This window comes from Schistocerca serialis, chromosome 9 (genome assembly GCF_023864345.2).
Source record: "Schistocerca serialis cubense isolate TAMUIC-IGC-003099 chromosome 9, iqSchSeri2.2, whole genome shotgun sequence".
NCBI classification, from domain to species: Eukaryota; Metazoa; Arthropoda; class Insecta; order Orthoptera; family Acrididae; genus Schistocerca; species Schistocerca serialis.
The window spans coordinates 314025064-314045946 of record NC_064646.1 but is presented as its reverse complement, the minus strand read 5'-3'; positions in this window follow the sequence as shown (position 1 = coordinate 314045946).

Sequence of the window (20883 nt, the reverse complement as noted above, 5' to 3'; positions counted from 1 at the left end):
CAACTTCTGTGATTGCCCATATTAGATATGTCTGTTCCTTTTCAACTGTACTGCCTCTGAGACATCTCTTATTGCTGTATCTGTAGCCTCCGAGAACTTCAAGCGTCTCTCGTCATTCCTTAATACTTCCGTATCCCACTTCTTTGGTTCTTCATTCTTCCTGACTAATCTCTTGAACTTTAGCCTACTCTTCATCACTACTATATTGTGATCTGAGTCTATATCTGCTTCTAGATACGCCCTACAACCCAGAATCTCATTTCGGTCTCCCTGTCTGACCATGATGTAATCCAACTGAAGGCTTCTCGTATCATCCAGCCTTTACCAAATATACCTTCTCCTTTTGTGCTTCTTGGACAGAGGATTCGCAATTACGAGCTGAAATTTATTAAAGAACACCCTTAGTCTTTCTCCTCTCTCACTCCTTGTGCCAAGCCAATATTCTCCTATAACCTTTTCTTCTACTGCTTCCCCTACAACTGAATCCAAGTCCCCTATGACTATTAGATTTTCATCTCCCTTTACATACTGTATTACTCTTTCATAATCCTCATATACTTTCTCTATCTCTTCTTCTTACCTTTACCACGTCGATATGTATAGCTGAACTATCGTTGCCGGTGCTGGCTCGTTGTCGATTCAGATAAGAACAATCTGTAAATAATTAAATAAAAAATATACATGTATGTTAATATGATTATTTATATTATTTTAGTTTTTTTATAATTTTTGTTCAACTGAATTGAGATGGATGGAAATATTTAAAAATCAGTGAATATATTTAAACCATGATAAGGTGGCATCGGACATATGCTTTGAGAATATCGTCGCCGTAAGGAGGTGGTTCGTGGGCCACGTTATTTCTGAGCTAAAATGATATAAATACTGAAAATACAGTTTACATATAATGTTGAAATTTTGGGATCATGGATTAAACAAATAATTAAGTCACAATAGCGTTAATCATAACTATAATTACTGAAGTGCACTATGCTACTTACATTGGGAATACAATATTAATTACTAGTGATATGCTGATTATCCACACATCGGTATCTCGTCCGTGCGCAGTGGAAATTTCCTCATATAATTGCTAGTATGCGCAAGTAAGCGCCCTGCAGTACGCAGTGACTTTTTATAAAATTAAAGAGTTTGAATTAGAGCGGCCAGTCTAACGCGCGAGGCTCTGCCTCGACTCCATTCCAGAACAGATAACAGAAGAAGTAATTAACAAAAAACTAGACATCCTTTCTGTGTCTCACCAGCGATCACATGCGACCGCGCACAAGATAACTTGCATTGGCTTTCATGCTTTATTAAACAGGGTTCTCTGATTAAAAAAAATTGATTTACATGCTATGGCTAAAAATGTGCCTTTAGAAACCCTATCACTGAAATACTCTTTCTGCACTACTTTCCTATTCATAACGAATCCCAATCCCGTTATACAATTTTCTGCTGCTGTTGATATTGCTCTATATTCATCTGACCAGTAATTCTTTTCTTCTTTCCACTTCACTTCACTGACCCCTACTGTATCCTGATTGAGCCTTTGCATTTCCCTTTTCATATTTTCTAGTCTCCCTAAAACATTCAAACTTCTGACATTCCACTCCCCGACTCGTAGAACAGAATGCTTTCGTTGGTTATTCAATCTTTTTCTCATGGTAACCTCTCTCTTGTTAGTCCCCTCCCGGAGATCCGAATGGGAACTACATTGGAATCTTTTGCCTTTGGGAAAATCATCATGACTCTTTTTCAGTTATAGGCCACACGTCCGGAGGGTACACGTTATGTATCTGTAATGCAGTGTTTCCATCGCCTTCTGCAGCCTCATATCGTTTATCATTGCTGATTCTAGCGGCTTTAGAGGCTTTTTCCATCCCAAGCACAGGGGAGTGCCCCGAACCTCTGGCCGCTCCACAGCCCTCTTCAACAGGGTCGTTGGCAGACTGAGCGTGACTTTTTATGCAGGAAATCTTCGGCCATCAGTGCTGATTATTAATAAAAATTTAAGTGAAGACGGGTTTCGAATCGGGGATCAATGATGTTCTGATCACCAATCAAAGATAGTACCTTTTTTCATTTATTAATTTTTAATTTTTAAAAAATTCTTTAAGTTTGTGTTAGCAGGCTTTGCTCTGCTCCGCTCACGATCTCCTTGCTAAGCATGAACACTGCCCGCCTTTTTTTTTATAAAAAAAATAAGCCTGAGAACAGGGTCGGTGGCAGCGAGAGCAGCGGTCTCCTTCCGTTAGACCACATATCTACGGAATGAATAATATTGTTAAAGTCACCAGCTATTGCACTACATCTGCACATTGCTTCTAGACATTTGACATTTACGAACTGCTAAATGGCCGCAGGGAAAAACAGACACTGTCCGAACAGGCCTTGAAGACACAACAGTACCGACCAGCCACCATGTTATCCTCAGCCCTTAGGCATCTCCGGATACGGATTTGGGGGGGGGGGGGCATTTGATCAGCACGCCGCTCTCCCGACCGTTATCAGTTTTCCCCATCAAGTCGCTCCTCATTCTGCCTTACAAGGGCTGAGTTCACGCTCTGCTTGGTAACAGCGCTCGGCAGACAGGACGGTCACCCGTCCAAGTGCTAGCCAAGGCCGACAGTGCATAACTTCGGTGATCTGACGGGAACCGGTGTTACCATTGTGGCAAGGTCGGTGGCTTTCAAGAATATAAATACAGGAAACAGAGATACACCAAAGAGCAAAATTCCAGATCCTGTTTTACATAACGAAAGATTATGTAAATAAAACGGAACTCATATCTCGGTCCCCATAGACAGAAGAAAGAAGGGAAATACGAAGATGATAGAGAAGGGGCTACGGGGAATGACCAAAATTTGAAGGTGTGAAGATGGTATCTGTTCTTCCGGACATGTCCGAAAGAACAGACAACATCTTCATATAGTTAAGGATAATCGGCCATTGATCTTTTTCTTCTGTACTGGATGCACACACATTGCCCGAACTCTTGCGGGACTCGGTAAGATTGTCTACCGCGAGTAATGAGTGTAATGGGCAGGGCACTACGAATGTAGTGTGTGGACATGAAGTTGGGAATGTGGGTCTCACGGGGAGCGTTCGAGGATAAGTCCCTGCAGTCGCACTATTCTCTGTGTCCTCGGTGGCTCAGATGGGTAGAGCGTATGCCATGTAAGTAGGAGATTCTGGGTTTGAGTCCTGGTCGGAGCACACATTTTCAACTGTCCCCGTTGATGCCTATCAACGGCAGTCGACAGCTTAGGGTCTTGATTTAATTATCATTTCAAAACTTGAAGAAGCTGGTTAAAATAAAATCGATTTATGTAGTATCGAGGCAAAAATATGCAGGGCAGAGAGAAACATAGAATATAAGATAATTCACATATTATTAAATCATGACAAAACCTTGCAATATACCAGAGATTCATAGTACTTTGGGACAAATGTTAATTTTAAATGACACATACATAGCTCTTTAATGTACGTGATTAATCGATAGACTGGTTTGCTGTGACAGGGGAAGAACAACGCAGAACTCTGAATGTTCATCCTATTTACATTTGGTAATCAATTTGCTATGCCACAAATTCAGTTATGGTAGAACCTGTTTCAGGCACAAATCAAAACACTACTCGGATTGCAGAGTACGTGTCTTACTCTCGGGGTTTCTTAGTTTAGACGAATCCCTTCTTAGGGGGAATGATGATAGTCCTAGCCAAAGCGAAGACAGCTAATCTCAGCGTCTGTGACATGTTAACTACTACTGTTGAGCGGCGTCACTGTTAATGACTGCGCCGTTGTAGCATTCTGTCTACCTTGATATGAACTCCGGTACAGAAGTATTCAATACAGACGAAAACATAGACCGTGACAAATTATCTCTTCCAGTAGCAAATATCCTCAAGAGACCAAAAAAGTTCCTGCGATGCAGCACTACCGCTATGGTGGTTCCAGTATAGAGTCTCTCAATAATCAAATGCACTACCTGATACCTTCGTAACTGTCACTGCACCTCGGTGCGGAACACAACTGCAACTCACACCGGAATAGAACTGCAACCGCAACTCCCTCTGCATTCATCGGGCGGCAGACTACAATACCTAGTACAGTCAAATTAAGAAAAATGAGTCATAAACCTGAGCAAAATTGCTAGACAAGTGATATTTTGTAATGTTGTGTTTTATAATATTTAATGAAATAAAAGCGAAGCCTTAAATGTCAGCGTACGTATTTAATGAATATAGAAATTAAATTATATTTGAGCAACAGATTTTATTTAACGAACAATGAAATAGTTTTTATTCTTTTTGGTGCTGAATGTAAATGATTTCTTTCCATAGTAGACTCGTATCAATACATTCGTTAAGAATTAAATAAATGATGGAAAATTCAGGTGTCTGGACCACTATCATTGTTTTGAATTACAACATTGCTGTCGCATCCACTGACCTGGTACATCCCACAAGAGGTGGAAAAAGACAGCCCGTAATACTTCCATCCACATCGCATTGTTGCGCATTTCGTCTTGTGAGGGGAACGGATCATTTTTCAGTAACTACTCTCTCACTGGTGGCATATCAGATACTGTAGGATAATGTGAGTTTTCTGTACAAAACCAATCGCATTTAGTAGCATGTTTCAAGGTGTTTCTTTTGATTCGCAGACACTGGTTTGGTACCATGTCCGAAAGCTATGGTACTTCGTTACTGATCCTGCAGATGGCCAACACGCAGGTGCGACAAATGATTCTGAACATTGTATCACAACCAGTATAATCATGAAAAAATGAAACGTTGCAGCAAATGTCACTACCCAACAACTCTTGAATTCCAAGAATATCGTTCACATACGCAATTTTCTTTACAGCACTGACAACCAGTGCATAGATATTTAAAATTTGCTGTCTAAGAAAACTACATTACTAGCATTGTATTCTCCAATATTACAATCTGTATAGGCGTAAATTTTACTCACGTTATTATTTTAAATAAAATGACAAAGGATTGTGGATAGTAGAGTGATGGATTAATCGAATGAAAGTCTAAAACTGTTGCTAATATATTATAATGTTCAAATTAATTGTTGTTCCACTTTGACCTTACGTGACTCATACTCCTTACATTACGATATTAAACAAAATGAAACTGTTTCCATGTCGTGGTTTGGGGCGACGGAAATGTGGTTGTGGTTGCATCGTCAAAGCAGTGGCTGAAGATGATCTCAAACAGCTTTTATGGTAACTTTATACATCAAACGACATTACGTGACTCAGAGCCATTGTCCCAGCGGCAGCCACGGCTCACAAAACTTCGCGGAGTTATAAGACTGGAAATTCTAGCATCTGCAACTTGATGATTGCACGGACGACTTAAAAGCTTGCAAGTGAAAAGCCACACCACTATTATGAGAATGCGATGCACTTTTAGAACCACAATAATTTTTACATCCGCTTTCATCAACAAATGTTTGCACTGTAGAAAGCCTCGCCACTCTCTCTCCTTCCGCTACGGTTGTGCGTAATACCATGGCCACGCCAAACCAATTGTCCAACCCAAATGACAGATTTGCGCGATATTAGTTTTCCTCTTAATTAAAGCATTAATTAAGCCCTTGGAATTCAGTAGTGACTACAGTTTCATAAATCAGATATTACATCTTTTCATCAGATTCATATAATGCACATATAAAAAGTAAAATCTTTTACAAGTTTACAAAGATATCTCTATTGGCATCTTCCATATCTAGTTTCAAGCAAATCGATAGATATTTGGATTGAAAGCCATTTTTAAAACACTGATTGTTTAGGTGTGTAATTTTGTTGCTCCTATACAAATACCACAGATTTTCTTGTGTTACGTCCAAAAGCATAACCGTAAAAAAATTTTTCATTACAACAACTACACCTCTGTGCGTCAGTTAGTGTAAGAATTGTCTACATGCTAAACAACACATAAATGGAAACATACAATAAACATTTAAGATACATGCAAAATATGAGGAGTATTTTTTATTAATCAGTTTTCATCTGATTATGTGTAGGTTTTACATGCAGTTTCAGAAATGTGTAAGTACTCTATTTACAAAAGTATGTTCATGAATCATATGGATACTTATTTTTCATTATGTATTTATTTCATATGTTTCAAGTGATACACACTGTACATTTTTGTAATTTCTTTCACTTACATATTAAAATTCTTCGTTCTTATTTTCTTAGATATATAATATTCTGTAATACACACAGCTTCTAGATAAGCCAAACCCCTAGTAATATGCAGTGGTATTGTGACAGTTTATAGTTAGAAATGGACTGTTATACAGAACTTAAATTTATTTATCTTGTGGTTGATACCACTTGATTTTTTATAGGTCCTAATTAGAACTTTTAATCATGACTACAAATCCTAACTCCCACTTGCTTACGAATCTTAGTTTTAAGTATCATTAATGGTACGTGGAGGGAATGCTCTCAGATCTTCTGCTAAACATTTGGATAGATTTCACAGAAAATCTCTTCAGGAGAGAATACTGTACTGTCACATGTCAAAGTATTCAGAATAGCATAGAACTATGATGCATTTTACACTATAATCCGTGACTGTCATGACAATATATGTAACATAGCCCTCCTATTTCACGAATATATGTCGCAGCTGGATTGGTGGATGGTTGATATGTTGAAACATGGAAACCAGTGAAGAGCAGTCTATGAGTCATCAGATAATCGTTTAGTGGATCTGAGAGTTCTGCAGAGAAAATTAGTGACGTCCAGTGGCAGGCATTACAAAAATGACATTGTGCATCATGGAGTCTGAAGTCTTGAGGGAAGGCATTCTGGGAAGAGATGGATAGCATATTATGTCCTCCCACATACATCTCATGAAATCACCATGACAAGAAAATACGAGACATTAGAGCTAATTCTTCTCACATGCCACTCCGAAGTGGAACAGGAATATGCGAATCAGTTATTGGTGCCTAAAACACCCTCCTACGTAAACTGTTAGGTTTCTTATAAAGTATGATGTAAATTTAGAAGCAGATTTGTGCTCGAACTTTAATCATCACCATGACAAGAAAATTCGAGAGATTAGAGCCACTCGCAAGTCGAGGAGGAATGTGCGATTCAGTTATTTGTTCCAAAAGCACCCTTCTACGTAAACGATTAGGTTCCTTACGGAGTATGATGTAGATTTAGAAGCGGATTTGTATTCGAAATTTAGTCATTACTTCCCTTCATAATTCTAAACAAAAATGGGGTACATTACCGGATAGAATCATCTGAGATTTTCCCACATTTACAAAAATTATTCAGTCATTTTGTTATAAACTGCCTTGACAGTTGGTTCGTGCAGTGGGTACAATCAGATAAACCTGGAAAACTGATCTACTACTACTAAAAACTGCGTAAAATTATCAAAAGTTTTCAGGAAAAGACCGAACAAATCCAACACGACTATTTCCATCACACCGTTTGGCTTCATTGTCTGCAGTGGTCCTCGGATAGTAGTTCAGTTACTTTACCAGTGTGGTACAATTTCAATATCTAATACTCTCTGCTAATCTAATCCTCTCTGCTGTTTTTGAGCCGTGCTGCGGCTCGTGTTGTTGCTGTTTGCAGGTTTTTGTCCTCTGCTGGAGGCCAGACCCTATCGTTTATATGACATGGTTGCGGTTGTTTGTCTTCTTTTCGTGTTAAATGGCGCCACTTGGTTTTACAAGCGTTGCCTGTCCGCTAGTGACAGCAGCGGCTGTTATCGATATGTATTAATTGTGGCCCTATCATTGGGGAGACGTCATGGTTCTTCCAGGTCGTGTGAGTGTGCAGTTCGGTTGGGGACTGAGGAGGAGACAGATCCGCTCAGTGATAGAACACGGCGTGACCGCTGGCGGCGCGCATGGACTGCCGGATCGAACGCCTGTGGACACGAGGGTGCAAGACCTCGTCGTAAACCGGATCCAGCGAGTTTTCAGTTGAGTTCATCTGGATTCAAGTAGAGAAACCTCCACCATTGTGAGATCTTGCGATTCTCCAGTGACTTCATGTTGCTGCTGGTAGCATTGCTGAGGCAAAGAGCAGCGAGTAGAGTGCTTGGCGAAGGCGGATCTGATTAGCTTTCCTGGACTTCTAATTACAATTTATTGCGTTCAGTTTGTTACCGCTTGTTAAGTTCAACCAGTGGTATTTTTCCTGCCTCGTGGCCACTATCGCCCCAATTAACTGCCCTGGGGTTAGTGTATGTAATGGCAGTGTACGTTTCCTCGCCTTGCCGGTGCTGTCCAGTGAGGCGTGTAGTTTTGTCAGGTTCCTTGATTGTAGCTTGGTTGCGATTTTTCTACTCTGGTGGTAGTGATTCCTTTCCCATTCCAGGCGAAGCACAGTATTCTGCAGGCAGAGTTCAGACCGCCGATTCCGGCTTTGGCGTACTTTTACATCCTTGTATTTGGTTTATTGGACGTCAGGTAGCCTCAGTAAGATTATCATTACTCATTCGTTAGACTGCCATTGGTAACATCTTGTGACGTGAATGCAACCTTTGGCTGCCTATCTCATCGCTCGCGAAAGTGTCTTTTTGCCGGATCTGCTCAGAGGTCGATTCCTAGTTCACCGTCTGTGACTGGCCTGGGTGTTTTATTATTGTATTTGCTGTTATATTGTATGTTTTTTTCTCCAATTGCCATTCTTGGCTTTAGAGCGGATACAGATAATTGTACTATCACGTTTACCATCATTTTGTGTCACCTGTTTGGTGATCAATTGCTTGTCCTTTTTTAATTTTTTTTATATTTACCGTTTTTGGCGTTCCAGCGGGTTTAAATGGTTGTGCTACCAAGTTTACCATCATTTTGTCTCACCTTTTTGGTGGTCACTGGCCTGTCCTTTTATATTAACCTTGCTATTCCATTGCTGTTTTACAGTATGTTTGTTAATTTTTTTTATAATTGCCATTCCTCGTGTTAAAGGCCTTCAGCCGTGACTGTGGTTACTTGCCTTAAGATTATAGTTGGGATCACATTGGCTTGTTTTTAAAACATTATTTGCTGTGTCTGTATTTTATGCTCATTTAATAAATTGTAACGCACTGAAACCACTATTAATTTCGCGGTTATCATTCCTTCATTTATAACGTGTGATATCTTTATTTATTGCTGAGTCTGCAATTACCATCTTAAAATAAATGTGTGTAATTGCAAAAGGCAACCAACAGTAACTGATTTCGGCCCCGTCCACAATCGTAACCGAATCCTGCCTTCCCTTGACTACCAGGTTTCGGCTTTCTCTAACAAATTAATAAATGTGATACATTTGAAGTCTACGTCTACACATAAGTCTACATGACAACTTTTCAAATGACACTTACGTGCCTGGCACACGTTTCACTGAACCACTTCCACATATATTCTCTATTATTCCATTCTCAAACAGTGCGTGGGAACATCTATACCTTCCCATGCGAGCTGTGATTTCCGGTATTTTATTATAATGATCGTTTCTCCCTATGTAGTCCAAGCCAACAAAATATTTTCGCGTTCAGAGGAAAAAGTTGTCGGTTAAAATTTCGTGAGAAGGCGCGGCCGCAACGAAAAATGACTTCCACCCCAGTTCCTTTACCCATCCTTTATCATATCCGTGGCACTCTTCCCGCCATTTCTCAATAATAGAAAACATGCTATTCTCCTTTTAACTTTCTCGATGTACGCCGTTAATCCGATATGGTAAGGATCGCACAATGTGCAGCAGCACTTCAAAACAGGGTGGACAAGTGTAACGTAGGTAATCTCTTTAGTAGATGAGTTGAAACTTCTAAGCGTTCTGCCAACAAAACTCCTTTGCTTCACCTTCCCCAAAACCTTTTCCATGTTTTCTTTTCAATTAAGTTGTTTGTAATTTTAATTCCCAGGTATTCTGCTGAATTTGAAGCCTTTAGATTTGATAGCTTTATCTTTAATCGAAGTGTAACAGATTCCTTTTAGCACTCACGTGGATGACTTCATACTTTTCATTACTTAGGGTCAATTGCCAGTTATCGCTTCATACAGATATATTACTTTGCTACCGCAATTTCTAGCTCTGCAATGACCACTAGTCAAACTAAAATAATCGATGACTTTCTCTTGTATATTGGAAAGTCGAGTATCTTCTCTAAATTTTAGAATCCTTTTCCTAATTCTGATATAAAACAAGTTTATAAATTTTGTAGAAAGTCCTGATTTTATCACTACTGGCAGCATCAAACTTTCTTTTTACGCATCTTGATATCTCCTCATATACTTACAGATATCCTTATTTTGTCTTTCCCTTCTACTGCTTTGAAATAATTAAATACGAATGCGCCCTCATCATCCTCAGTTTGTCTATACAAAGTATCAAGAACCCAATTTTTTTTGTATCTTATTTCCACTATTGCCCAATAAGTTGGACCCATCTAGTCGAACTGTTATGTAACATCTGCAGTCTTTTAGCCATGTCAGTGCTCTATGGTCAGTATGTACTCTAGTTTTCTGCCTCTAAAAATAATATTAAACTTTCTACGTCCCTAGACTATCGCAAATGCCTCCTTTCTGAGATTGTGTAGTTCTTTTCAAATTTCATCACAACTTCACTAGTGAAATCAGCTGGTCTGTGAATGACTTGATCTCCTTCCCGCTGTTTCTGGATAATCTTAACTCCTAATCCAAAATTGAAAGTATCGGTAGCCAGATGGAATGGCTCATTCATAACTGTAAGTAGGCTGTTTCGATTTTTATGTTGGTAACGCCATGTAGCGCTCTGTACAAAAATCACTGACTGTGCTGTGTGCAGTCTGTGGCTGATTTGCATTGTTGGAATTTGCTATTGCAGTGTTTGGCTGTTGGCTGTTAACAGCACGTAGCGTTGTGCAGTTGGAGGTGAGGCGCCAGCAATGGTGGATGCTGGGAGAGAAATGGCGGAATTTTGAGAGCCGATGATCTGGACGTGTGTCCATCAGAGACAGTAAATTTGTAAGACTGGACGTCATGAACTGCTATATTATGACTTTTGAACACTGTTAAGGTAAATACATTGTTTGTTCTCTATCAAAATCTTTCATTTGCTAACTATGCCTATCAGTAGTTAGTGCCTTCAGTAGTTTGAATCTTTTATTTAGCTGGCAGTAGTGGCGCTCGCTGTATTGCAGTAGTTCGAGTAACGAAGATTTTTATGAGGTAAGTGATTTGTGAAAGGTATAGTTTAATGTTAGTCAGGGCCATTCTTTTGTAGGGATTATTTAAAGTCAGATTGCGTTGCGCTAAAAATATTGTGTGTCAGTTTAGTGATGATCAGAATAAGTAAAGAGAGAAATGTCTGAGTACGTTCAGTTCTGCTCAGTTGTTTGAAAATCAAATAATGTAAGAGGTTTATCAGCACAATAAATGATTAATTTTTTCAAAGGGGACGTTTCATATGTCGACCCTTAGCCGAGGATACCTCAATGCAACCTTCTGATTTTTCTTGTAGTTTGTGTAATTAGTGTAGCTATTGGTTATTGCTAGCGCATAATTATAGAGAGAATTTCCATTGTAGTTGTAGTTTTTCATTGTTGTACAGTAAAACAGTTGTGGGATGCATGTAGATTTGCACCAAGTATTTTGCAGCTGCGCGTGCAATTAATTAGATATTATTTTCAATGCTATGTTAATGTGTTTTCTTATTTTGGTCTTCAAATTGTGCTTTTATGTGTTGTCGTGTGAAATATTGTGACAATAATGGCGTGTGATAAACGTAATACTAGGCTCCAGAGTAAACTGTGAAATGACAGTGAAGACGAAAGCAGTGTGTTAGCGCCACCGAGTAATGAACTAACTAATGTTCAAACTAGTAATTTGGTAATTGTGCATAGGAAAATGGAACGGGCTGCAAATAATGGTGTAGACAGTGAAACAATTAGTGAATAGGGAAGCATTATCGATCGATCGGTCGGCAACAGCTCGCCTCAGGAATCCGAAATGACAGGACACAATCTTGCAAATACTGTAGATTCAGGTTTTGCGTCCTCACCGTTTTCTCAAATAAGTCAAGACACATTTTCTGCTTTCCAAATGCGAATATTGCCGATTCAAATGCACTGCCGAATACCACTGAGGAACTTGTTTCAGACACCAGTGCATTGTTATTACAATTAATGCAACAAATGGGACAAAAGCTTCAAAAGTAAGGCACAATGGAACAAAATCTTCAAAAGTTGGACGCAATGGAACAAAATCAAAAACAGTCACAGCAACAGCTTCAAAAGTTATGCACCACACTTGAACAAACACGTGAAGATTTAACTGCTGAGTTACTTAAAATCGAATCTAAATGTCAAAAAGTCTGTAATGACGTAAAAACACAAATTTGTGAGCATTTTCAACCTATTTTTTCGCGGCATGAAAATGCATTACAGAATCACGAAGCAGCCATCAAAGAACTGCAAGCTATTGTTCATGAAAATCACGAGACCTTGCGGGCTAAAACTGACTTAGTTGTATCTACTGATTCGGTTACGCTACTTGCAAAAACTCAGGAATATTTAAAGGACACAGTAGATACTCTAGAAATTGGTTCAGAAAGGCACATGGAGGAAATTAGGTCATTATCAGAGAAAAAAGTCGAACTTTGAGATCAGCTAAATAATTTATCTATGAAGGTAGATGATAATCTGAATGACACAGGACCGGTAGTCTTTAATGATACAGAAGAGTACGAACAAATTAGGAAATTCAAACAAAATCAGAATCAAATTAATACGCAACACCAAAGAGAAATCCGGGAAGTACAAGATCAGTTGACACAGGTAATACAAGAATTACATATTTCCGAGGACACTCGCGCTCCAATACGGGAAGAGGTACATAGAAATACGAAACAGCTTACTTACATAACTGGAGGAAACAATTCAATATTTTGGGACAGATTCTCTTTCAATTTATTAAAAGCCAAATCGCATTCAAGAGACCACCCGAAAGTACAGTTCTTTAGATCATTGTAAGCTTGTTCCTTAATGTATATTCAGAACAATGATACATGCCTGGAAAGGCTTTTAACCGTTTTCGAGTCTTAGGTACCACACAGTCCCTTATAGTTACTATTTTTTCAGTTTTTGCTTGATACGATTGGTAGTTACTGTACACCTCAAGAATCTAATTTCTTTTTTCACAAACTCACACTTCTTCAGCCTCAGTATCATCCATCATTTGATCAATGCCTTGAAGACTCTGTCCATCAGTTCTACACGTTAAATGGAAACTTGAGACCTTATCTCATTTCCTAAGATTTTGTCTATTGATCTTACGAATACTGACACTGAAGTGTTTAACCTGAAGTGCTCTACTGCGTAGTAGTAGCACTTTCCTGGAAAGACGAAAGTTGTGAAATTTCTTGATTCGGGTGCCTGTTGCACCTGCTAGTATCCAGGGGTCAGATGAAGACTGGTCTTAAACTGAACGTCATGAAACAATTGGAGTAGCTTGTCATGGTTTCTGGGACAGTCTGTTTACAAATTTACCACCTTATTTTTTTGCTTACAATAATTAACAGACTGTTGTACGGTTGTTGCTACATTCAGTTATGACCCATTCAACCAAACTGTCTTTCACTTGAACTGCAGGTCTTTTTGCCAGGGTGACTACACATGGTAGTTTGAAGAACGGCAACTGTTTAGTATCATCCAACTGCTGCTCATCGCCTAACACTCGCCAGGTATTGCAGAAAACACATTTCCATTCTCTTTTAATACTTGATATCATTAATCCTGTTATTCTACCAACGGATCATCAATTTGATCCTCAATTTGTTGGAAGTTGAATCCTTCTCCTTTTGATTACATGATATTCTGAACATCATAATCATTTAAATCACTTCTAAAACTGTCTTTACGCTCTCTCCTAAGAAACTCTGAAGATTCCTTGGACCATGGTTAATTTCATATACTGATTCAAACTTGAAACTTTATACATGGTGCATTTGAAAGAATCATCTAATTTAAAAAAGAATCATAACTATTATGTTATTCGACAAATGTTCATGAAAGAGCAAACTCTCGAGTCTTACGTGGTTCCCGTTAGTTAGCAGCAGATTGGGCCCCTTCAGTTCTAATAAAAATGGTGTCGGGACAACAGAAAGCGTTTTGTGCTCTACGTTTTGTGCAATGCGGGTCAGTAATGATAACTGTTCAGAATGACTTTCGTACTAGTTATGGTCTGGATCCTCCTACAGAGCACAGCATTAGACGATGACATGAACAATTCCGAGAAACAGGTTGTTTGTGTAAAGTCAAATCGCCGGGCCGTCCCCGAGTGTCTGACACAGACGTCGAACGCATCCGCCATCGTTTCACAAGGAGTTCGCACAAAACCCCTTCGCTGTGCAGCTCGACAGCTCAGCATGCCCCCGATGTTCGTCTGGCGTGTGTTGCACTCCAGGGTATAATACGGGACAAAATACAAACATTTCTAAACGAGCGATGTGGACAGAAACTCGCGAGACTAGATACCACACGTCCTGGCGTGTGGAAGATAGCCAGTCACTTCACCAGGGAGAAACATTACACTTCCACTCTGAAAGGACCAGACGGCCTACCGTACTCCGCGACGGAGAAGGCAGAGCTTATGGGCACAACACTTACAGTGTCTTTCATGCTGAATCTGGCTCCCTCATATCTAGTATTCACACTTGAAACGGACCAGGAGGTTACACGACTTGCAGCCCAGCCCTGGCGCGAGGGAATTAGACGCACTAGTCAAACGAAATTACACGGTTTAACAAGCTTACTAACGCTAGGAAAGCCCCTGGGCCTGATGACATTCAAAGCCGTGTCCTCCAGGAGTTCACGGATAGAGCCGTAGAATACCTTGCACACACAACGAATACCATCTTAAAACACCAACACTTTCTTGACTTTTGAAAGGCGACCAAGACCCTGATGTTTAGGAAGCCAGGGAAAGACCACTCTCTCCCACAAAATTACCGACCCGTAAGTCTGCTGTACATGATCAGCAAGATTGTTGAAATGGAATGTCGTGTGGCTAGGGCCTCCCGTCGGGTAGACCGTTCGCCTGGTGCAGTCTTTCGATTTGACGCCACTTCAGCGACCTGCGGGTCGATGGGGATGAAATGATGATGATGAGGACAACACAACACCCAGACCCCGAGCGGAGAAAATCTCCGACCAAGCCGGGAATCGAACCCGGATCCTGAGGATTGCTGACCACTCAGCTACTGGGGGCGGACAGCAAGATTGTTGAGAAGGTAATATTACAACGCATCGCTAGGCACTGCACCGCCAACGACACCCTAAGACCGGAGTAATTTGGCTTTAGCAATCAGCACTCAACAACACAACAACTCCTCCGCGTAGTCGAACATACAGCACACGGCTACAACATGAACAAAGCCACAGGGGCCGTGTTCCAGGACATCGAAAAAGCTTTCGCTCGCCTTTGACACAACGGCCTTATACGCAAACAATGCGAAGCTGGTTTCCCGGACGGACTCGTAGGTCTCATTTACTCTTATCTCACGAACACATGTTCTAACACTGACATGCAGAGCAAACAATCGACACAACACGGTATCCAAGGTGGAGCACCCCAGGGAAGCATCCTAGGGCCTATCATGTTAAACACGTACATTACCGACTTAGCAGCAAACAAAATACGACTTTAGCCATCTACGCGGATGACACAGCCTTCCTTGCGCGAGACTGGAAACCGTCGAACATTAACTCACGAATACAGACGGCACTCAGAACTGCCGAGCCTTGGTTCGAACAAAGGCGTATTAAAGTAAACGTCGACAATTGTGAAGCAGTTCTGTTCACACGCAGACCGAAACTACTGCGTAAAAATCAACACTGTAGACAGGTAACACTGCATACACGCCCAACAAGTTTACAAGAGAAAGATATCTCGGTGGCTGGCCGGATCGGAAACTTACATGGGGGAACCACATCGAATACGTTACCAACAGAGCGCACTCGAGGCTCAAACAACTCTACCCAGGGCTTAACAGGGAAGGTACACTAAATAGGAGGGTGTCGAGGTTTCTATACATGACAGACTTCTGATGACGTACGCAACTCCCGTCTGGTGATATGCAGCTCCTACACAACTGCGCCGCCTGCAGACCATACAGAACAAAGTGCTAGGCATGATTAGCAACGCTCCACGCTACACACGCACCGTGGATCTTCACAATTAATACCGCCTTGACACCCTCAAGGAAGTATTCAAAAAACACGACTACACAGGAACTCGATACACACGAACAATTCTTTCACCCTTACTCTGGAAAACTATGATCACAACCATAGGTGGAAGCATAAGCGGCCAAAGACACAGCTAGCTAGGGCATAACCACCTATGGCAAGTTAACATACACCATCAAGCGACAACCGTCGACAATCCCCTGCACATCAGCGACGTTGACTGGATATGACAGTTGCTATTAAAGCTGACCAACGGGCTACAGCAGGAAACCGACGAGCTCGCACAATGACGCACAAACAAATCACCAACATCACCCTCCACTGTGCACCTGACATATGGTCTATCGGACACAAAACGATGATGAACCTGTTACAGGTATCCTGACGCTGACCGAGATATCAACGTCGGCACTCAGCGGCAGCCGCCGAGTAACAGCACCACACAACGTCAAGGTATCGACATGCATGATACCCACTACTAACAAAACCTATCCTTGAATGACCGGTCGCAGGCAGCAAGACATCCATTACTGCTCTTACTACCTGACCTAACTATCGCAGAGGATTCTTCCCTTGCCGGCCGAAGTGGCCGTGCGGTTAAAGGCGCTGCAGTCTGGAACCGCAAGACCGCTAGGGTCGCAGGTTCGAATCCTGCCTCGGGCATGGATGTTTGTGATGTCCTTAGGTTAGTTAGGTTTAACTAGTTCTAAGTTCTAGGGGACTAATGACCTCAGCAGTTGAGTCCCATAGTGCTCAGAGCCATTTGAACCATTTGATTCTTCCCTTGGCTATTGCCTTGGCACTTTTTTCCCCTCTGCTCTTCAAACCGCTACTCTTCGTTCGACTTTCGACCCAATCTATCACCAAATGAGAGCATATTAATGGTTAACCTTAACCAGACGCACGCAAACATGGCAGTACCTACATCCTGCGACGCCTCACTTTAGTGAAAACAAACCCTTATGGAGAGATGGCAGTAGACTTTTTGAGTTGGTCATCATGTCAGTGTGGACGTGGAGGGGTTCCACCTCTTAAAAAAAAATGTTTACAAACGAAACCATACAAAATTCAGCTACAGAAAGCTCTTCCTGAATGTGACAAACAACAACGTATGGACTTAAATAATTTCGTTTTTGACAAGATGGAAGATGACAGTTTTCTTCCACGCTTAGTGTTTAGTAAGGAGAGAACATTCCATTTAAATGGAGAGGTGAGTCGTCATAATGTGGGAATATGGGGTACGCAACAGCCACATGAAGTTTTACAACATGGGACGGCTCTCCAAAACGTAATGTTTCACGGGAAAAGGTGTGTGGTCAATTTTTCTTTGCAGTGAACACTGTTACGGGAAGCACATATCTCGAGGTGTTTGAGAACTTTCTTCTCCCACAGGTGGTGACTGACTCGGACGACTTCACTTATGAACAGAATATGGAACCACCACACTGGCATCTCGAAGTGAGAGAATTTTTAAATCAAAGGGTTACTGAACAATGGATCGGTCGCACTGGACCAAATGATTCAGCCTTACGTTACTGATCTCCAAGGCCACCGGTCCTGGCTGTTGGTTGGTTGATTGGTGTTGAAGGGACCAAGCAGCAAAGTCATCAGTCTCTTCTTTCAAATGTGGTCCATTCAGACAGTTCGACATCTCAGACAAGTCAGAACGATAAAAGGGAAAAGGCTAAAAAACGTAAAAGTGCAGTCGTGTCGTCAATGGTAAAAACAAAATGAGGGAAGTCAGCAAGAAAGCAATCCCAAGGCTATGCTAGAGGCGGGAAATATCCAACCTCTGAAGCAGCAGAGGCAAGACCACCTGCTATTTAAAAGCGTTCAACCGCTAGAATGTAGAAGTGCGTATGAGAACAGGAGACTAACCAATTCTAAAAAGTCATAAAAACAGAGTAAACGTGAAAGAAAAGAGGATTTTGGCCAGGGAGGGGAGGCGGGAATCTTCAAACACAGCTTACAGTGGGAAACACTCCAACCCTCACCACCCTGCCCCAACACAAGAGTGTGATTAAAATCCTTAAAACTGAGAATGAAAACCACTTTCACAGAGGAAACTGAGAACCAGATCGACCATCCAGGAATCGTCAGCCAACATTAAAAGTAAAGTGTGGGGAAGTCTGTAATTATTATGCAGAGCCAAAAGAAGGGGGCATTCCACCAAAATGTGGGCTACTGACTGGAGGGCTGCATAACCACATAGTGGGGGTGGCTCATTACACAAAAGATAACCATGGGTCCGCCTGGTATGGCTAATGCGAAGGCAACACAGGGTGGTTGAAGCCATTCAGGAGAGGCGAAAGGAAGAACACCACGGCATTGGTGTCACCTTAATTGCACGAAGTTTATTAGACAGGGAGGTAGCTTCTCAAGAGTTGGCCCATGATTGTGCGAAGTGAGATTTGATGTGAAGCCGTAAATCCGCTGCAGGAGGGGTTACAGAGAAGGGGGGGGCAAGTGACTGCTCCCCGAGCCAAACGATTAGCTAGCTCATTACCTGGGATTCCCACATGGCCACGGACCCAAAGGAAGTCAACGGAACACGCAGCATGGTGAAGATCAGCGAGATGGTCACGGATGGCCGAGACAAAGGGATGGTGGAAAAAACACAGGTCAGTAGCCAGAAGGCCACTCATTGAGTCCATACATAGCAAAACACAGTTGTGTTGGGACTGTTTAGTAAAGGTAAAGGCCTGGGAAATTGCCATCAATGCCACAGTAAACACCCCACATGTAGGTGGCAGGAGATGATTTTCCGTGCCAACAGAGGACGTGAAGGCATCTCCCACACGATCAGCAGATTTAGAGCCATTGGTGTAAAAAACAATAGCATCCCGAAACTCCCATAAAATTCGGCAGAAGAAACAATGGAACACCATCAGGGGAATGGAATCTTTCAGACCTCAGCGAAGACCCATCCGAATGCGGGGCCGAGGAACTAACCAAGGAGGGGGCGGGGGTGTTGGGGAGGGAGTGTGGGAGACAGGACAAAGAAGGAAGCTGAAAATCATGCTGAAGAGACGCAAGGCAGACCCCAACCGGTAAACCTACCCGAGGGCGGGACTCAGATGGGTGACGTCCATGGTCTGGGAACAGGATAGAATGGGAAGGATGAGTGGGAGAGGAACGAACAGCGATTGCATAACAAATCAGAAGCTGGGACCACCATACAGAAAGGGGGGGGGGGCACCCCAGCTTCAACAAGGTGACTACCAACAGGGCTAGTAGGGAAGGGACCAGTAGCCAAACGAATACCACAATGGTGGACTGGATCCAGTGGGTGCAGTGTGGAAGGAGCAGCCAAACCATAAACTTCACAACGGTAGTCCAAGTGAGACAGCACTAAAGCCTGATAAAGGTGGAGAACGATGGAGTGGCCCGCACCCCAAGAAGTGTGGGCAAGGAAGAGAAGGACATTGAGTTTCCAGAAACATCCTACATTCAGAATTCTCATATGAGGCAGCCAAGTGAGCTTGTTGTTGAAATATACCCAGGAAACGAAACTGTGTAACCGCAGGTAATCGTTGTGCATCGTGATAGAGCTTCAGATCGAGGTGGATCAGAGTACGGCGACGGAAGTGGACCACCCACGATTTTAAAGGAGAGAACTGAAACCCATGTGAGAGGGTCCATGCAGAGGCACGCCGTATAGCTCCCTGGAGCTGCCGCAGGGGTGACCAGAGGCCACAAGTCCATCAATAGCAATAAGGAAAAAAAGTACACTCAATACAGAACCCTGTAGGATGCCATTCTGCTGGGTCCATGGAGAACTAAAAACAGAACCAACCCAAACCCTGAACGACCGATGGAACGGGAACTGGCGGATAAAAATGGGGAGTGGGTCCGAAGACCTCACTGATGAAGTGTAACTAAGATGTGATGGCTCAAGCCATGTCATAGGCCTTGCGAAGGTCGAAAAATACTGCAACTAAATGGCGGTGCTGGGAAAAAGCCTGCCAAACTGCGGATTCCAAGCGAAGTAAATGGGGACCGTCCCTCTTGGAAGCCACACTGGTATGGGGACAATAGATCTCGAGATCGAGGACCTAACTGAGCCAACGGGTTACAGTCCATTCAAGTAAGTTGCAAACGACATTTGTCAGCTTTCTACAAACATGGGGTTCTTACCAGGCTTAAGAATGGGAACCACAATGCTATACCTCCACTGAGAAGGGAAGTCACCCTGGAGCCAAATATGCGTTTAAACACTTGGAGAAGATGCTGCTGTTGTGGAGCACTGAGATGTTGAAGCAGTTGGCTATGAATGGAGTCTGGGCCAGGGCCCGTATCATGAGAAGAAGGAAATGATGGAAGAAGTTCCCATTCAGTAAAAGGTACACTGTAAGATTCTGACTGCCAAGGGGTAAAACATAAGGCCCACTGTTTCTGGTGAAGGAAAGCAGCCGGAGTAGAGGCTGATGCTAATGCAGTTGGAAAATGGGTCGCAAGATGTTCCGCAAGAATGAACGGGTCTGCGCAAAGGCCATCTCGGAGGGTAGACTGCCAGTGGTAACCTTGGAGAGAGCGAAGTGCAGCCCATACCCATGGCCTAGGGACAGTAGCACTGGGGGAAGAAACAAAGCTTTCCCAACACATCCGTTTGCTCTGTATGATTAAGTGATGGGCTTTAGCGCGAAGGCGTTTAAAGGTAATAAGGTTG